Source organism: Cupressus sempervirens, chromosome 1, assembly GCF_028749045.1.
Source record: "Cupressus sempervirens isolate cs-2001-9-10 chromosome 1, ASM2874904v1, whole genome shotgun sequence".
In the NCBI taxonomy this organism is placed as follows: Eukaryota; Viridiplantae; Streptophyta; class Pinopsida; order Cupressales; family Cupressaceae; genus Cupressus; species Cupressus sempervirens.
Window position 1 is genome coordinate 134,216,536 of NC_143118.1, and position 4,984 is coordinate 134,221,519.

At 30.8% G+C, this 4,984-nt stretch overlaps 1 pseudogene; it reads right to left on the minus strand.

Moving 5' to 3' along the window:
* Positions 1 to 2,296: 2,296 nt before the first annotated feature.
* On the minus strand, positions 2,297 to 4,179 carry LOC149576529 (nematode resistance protein-like HSPRO2 pseudogene; annotated as a pseudogene).
* Positions 4,180 to 4,984: the final 805 nt, after the last annotated feature.

Consider the following 4,984-nt stretch of genomic DNA (forward strand, 5'->3'; position numbering starts at 1 on the left):
TTTTGTACCATGCATTTCAAATATTTTGGGTTAAATGGAATCATTTTTTGTTATGCATGAGATAGTCTTTGAATGCATATCATGGTTACTTGAGGAAAATTGGGGTACATGGTGCATGCATTATTACCTTTATAAAAAATGATGTTAACTATTTGGAGAATAAAAATGTGTAGCATATCTTGAACTTAAGGTAAAGTGTCAAGCTTTCTGAAATATTTCCAATCTAATAAGTTAATAAATATAAATTATATTTAGGTTTGGACATATTTTGGGGACTTTTGAAGTGCCTAAACTTGATTTGATAAATAAGAACTGTAAATAGATGTATATATACTACAAGTGTTTAGATGCATACATAACACCTTGATAGATGTACATCTATTTGGTTTCTCTATTTGTTGCATCATAATCCTTACACACAACAACAAAATACAAAGACTTGAAACTAGCTGATAAATTATGAGTAAATAAACACAAAATATGCCTAAAGGCTATTGTTGTCTTTCTCTACTTTAGAGATTTCAATTACTTGAAAATTTTCCACGTATGACTAAATGGCCCAAAGTCTATGGCTCAAAGGAAAGAATGATCTTAATCCATAATTAATAATAAATAATAGTAAAGATTTAATAATACATAATAGTAAGGTTTCAAAATCTATGCTTGAACTTGGCATGAGGCCTTGGTGTAAAAATATTTCATTCACCTTATAGTGATGGCTTTCCAAAAAATATGTACATGTTTGGGGACTCTTTAGGAGATGCCAGTACCAACAACTTCATTCCTAACAATACTGTGATAGAAAACTTCAACCATATGGTGTCTCTTTTTTTCACTATCCAACTAGTCGCTGCACCAATGGCTGGACATCTTTTGATTTCTTAGGTATCTATTTTTCTTCATCATCTCCAATTTAATTTAATGATAAATTGTTTTTAGTATGCCAAAATATGATTCATCGAAGAAAGCAAAATATTAGAGCATATTTGTGTCTTTGACTAACCTCATAATGCTACACCAAATAAGGTTCAAGTTTACAAGTTATTTCTATTTTCATTTTGGGTATATTTAATTGTTTAACTTAGTAATGGGATTAGGTTATAATACCATGAATTTTTATATATTCAAATTAGAAGATGTTTTGATTAAACAGCTTTGAACATAAAATTCCATTTATATCATAGCGAGTATCATAAAATAAATAAGGATAGATGATAAATTCTATTAAGAAAAGTTTTTAAAAAAATGTCATGACAAAGTCTTCAGTTAATATTGACAAAGACATTAATTTTCATGAAATTCTACAGTTTATAATGGTGTCAAGATTTCTCTCTAAATTTGGTTAGTTATGTCTTGTTATCAATATTTTGAATTGAACATTTCCTCTTCTTTAAGTATCGGCCAAATACTTAGATGGAAATATTGACAACAAAATTATCGATGGTTTTTCTCTAATTTAATGGTGTACAATTGTAAATACTGTTGTCAATAATCCTCCTTCATGTTGTTTGGTATTTTTTTATTTCTTTGTTCTTTTGTAACTTGTCAATACTCCTCCTTCATGTTGATATTTGTAACATGTGATTGCGGAAAAATCTTTCTTGGGGCTCCCTCACTTCCCTTGTCTCTCTCTAAAGCCAAAGGGAAACTTTTCATGTGGTATAAATTTTGCATCAGCATGTAGTGGACTACTATATTCAATAGGAGCTAGATAGCTAGTTCTATACTATATTTCCATTCCAAATTTGAATTTTCATGATACCTTTATTAAATAGCTGAAGTCACAATGAATTATAATACATCACATCAAAAATAATTATAATAGCTGAAGTTGGAGAATTTTTTTACACAAAGTGTTATTTTTTAATCTTCAAATACAATTGAACCCAAAATTTTATGTCAAGTTTTCTTTGATCTTCAAACATAATCACATCTGAAATTTCACATCAAATTTTCCTTGCTATTGGAATATAACCACATCTGAAATTCTACATAGATTTTTCTTTTATCTTTGAATAGATTATGCAAAGATTTTCTATTAAGAATATAATCAGACCCAAATTTCTACAAAAAATTATGTAGGAGGTTTTTTTAATCTTCAAATATAATTAGACCCAAAATTCTACATTGAGTTTTCTTTGATCTTTGAATATAATCACATCAATTTTTCATTGATGTTGGAATATATCCACATCCAAAATTTTGCATAGATTTTCTTTTATCTTCGAATAGAGTATGCAAATATTTTCTATAATGAAGAAGTTATCTTTTAGAGCATGTTTGTATGATTTATGAGCTAGTAGTCACTTAGCAATATCTTGGTAGCATCCACACTTTTGAAATAAGGAGGCTCAAAATATATCTTAGTTAGAGGATTAGATGGACCTCTAGATGATGTTCCAATCATCTCAATTTGAGAGTCAAAATAAGTATGAGTGAGAGCATCTAAAGTAGCTGAATATGTTGTAAATTCATTCATTAATTCAGCCCTACCTATATCAACAATCATAATTACTGATAAGAGAAGAAGAAACTTCTCACTACAACTTCAATTGCCCTACCCATATCAACAATCTTAAGCTACTGATAAGAGAAGAAGAAACTTCTCATTGCAACTTCAATTGCCTGAAGGGCCATTAGAAAATGAAATTTTCCATGATGATGATGAGCACTTGGATAGTTTCTATTTGAATGAAACAAGTTCATGACTAATTCTTGTAGCCTAGGTCCACCCTTTGGATCAGCCTCAATATCCACAACTTTTGGCACAAGTTTTCTTAGATCCTTGCAGGCATCCCTAAGGCTTCTTATAGAAGTAGAGTTAAGGTAGTATGCTTTGGTGACACTAATCACACCACTCTTAGAACCATTCAAAAGGCTAAGAAAGTCATGTGGATCAACCAGTAGGAATAGACTCTAAATGCTAGCAAGCAATTTCCAAATCCTTTCAATGGTCTAATAGTCTTTGGATGCTCCTATAGGATCTCCATGGTCTATCCTTTGATGTATTCTCTTTAATAGAACATTGGCTGCAAAGAAATAGCTCTCGAAGACCTAATGAATGGTATACATTGTGTGATCCTCCTCTGCATTATATATTAATAGCAAAGATCTCTTCTTGAAGGAATATAGATATCTTGGCTTGCAAATCCTATCATACTCAATAAAAAGCTTCCATGCTTGGTTTTCCTCCCCGAGGCCTAATGTGAAAGGAATTCTTTGCATATGAAATTCAATTGCCAGTTGTATTCTCTTTACCTAAAAGGAAAATAATATGGCTACAAAATACATTGAGATGCAAACCTTTGAACCTTTAGAAATGATAGAACATCCTTAACAAAGATGGTCAAATTCCACAAAAGAAGATTGAAGGAAATTTTTAATTTGAATGTATAATTTCATTTTGTGAGACCATTATTTCCAATTATTATTATTATTATAGAATACACAGTTGAGAAATATTGATGGGGTGTTTTATCTAAAGAAAAAATTTGTCAAATTTTAAGCCATATATCCAAAGATTCTATGCAATTGAGAAATATTAGATGGGATGTTTTATCCAAAGAAACAATTTGTTAAATTTTAAGCCATATATCCAAATATTCTCTACAATTAAGAGCAACGTATTAAACTTCCAATCACATCAATCACATGAATTATCATAAAATTGTAATTGACTATTCATATTCAATTATTATGAAAGAAAATAATCTATTACTTAAACTGAGAGCCCATATTTTCACAATCCAAAATACTAAAACACATGTACCTAGATAAATCCAAAGCATTCTCAATTACTAAGACTTCTAAAAGAAAGATGAAAAACATAAACCTCTACCATTGCATCATATAAATAATTCAAATAGGGACATAATGCCTGGAAAACATTGAATTTGGCCATTACATCATACCCATAATCAAAACATTAAGTTATGCCATTACAACATACCCATAATTCAAATACGGATGAAATGTCTATAGAACATTGAGTTTAGCCATTACAACACACTTATAATTTAAAAGGGGATGCAATATTTATAAAACATTAAATCCAGCAATTGCATCATACCAATGATTCAAATGAAGATTTAATATCTATAGAATAGTATATTGAGCCATTACATCATACCAATTATTCAAATAGGGACAACATACCTCTAAAACATTGAACTCAACCATTACATCATACCCTAAATTTAGAAAGGGAAGCAAAATTTATAAATCTTTAAATTTAGTCATATTGTCTTGTCCAAATATGGATACATGTGAATATGAAATTTCAACTGTGTGGGATATACAAGTAGATTTTTTTTTTTTTAAAGCTATCTATCATAATTGGGATGACATGTTTCAACAGATAGCCATCTCTCCCAAAACACAACTATCACTACTACGAAAGATAGTTATGACATTTTGATGTTGATTTGAGAGTATAGTTGTTGCATGGATGACATAATTGCAATGAGGGAATGTAATATTAAGACATCATAATTGTGATGGTATAGTGTCTCAATTGCAATGACATCAACATGACCTCTTGCCCCTTCCTTCTTCCAAGTTATGAAATTTCTATTGTTGGTCTTATAATGGTTTTGAAATTTGAGTGTCAACACACTTAACTACTTTCTACATTGAAGTCGAGTACACTATGTATGCCGAGCCATAGTGTGTGCCAAGTGAAATTTCCAACAGGTGCCGAGTGACTTCAGGTGCCAAGCATTATATGAGTACCGAGTGATATATAGGTACCCAAGTCATAGTTGATGTTGAGCAAGTCAGAACACTACATATGCCAAGTGAGCCAAAACTATACATGTGCCGAGCAAGACAGAATGTAATAGGTGCTGAGCAATCCAAGATCAAACATGTGTCGAGCACCAGTATTCTGGTATGTGCTGAGTAACATAGAACCAACATATGAGTTTGTGCCCTCACAAAATTAGATGTAAACCATTTTTGGAGCTGATATAGAAGGATTTCAAAG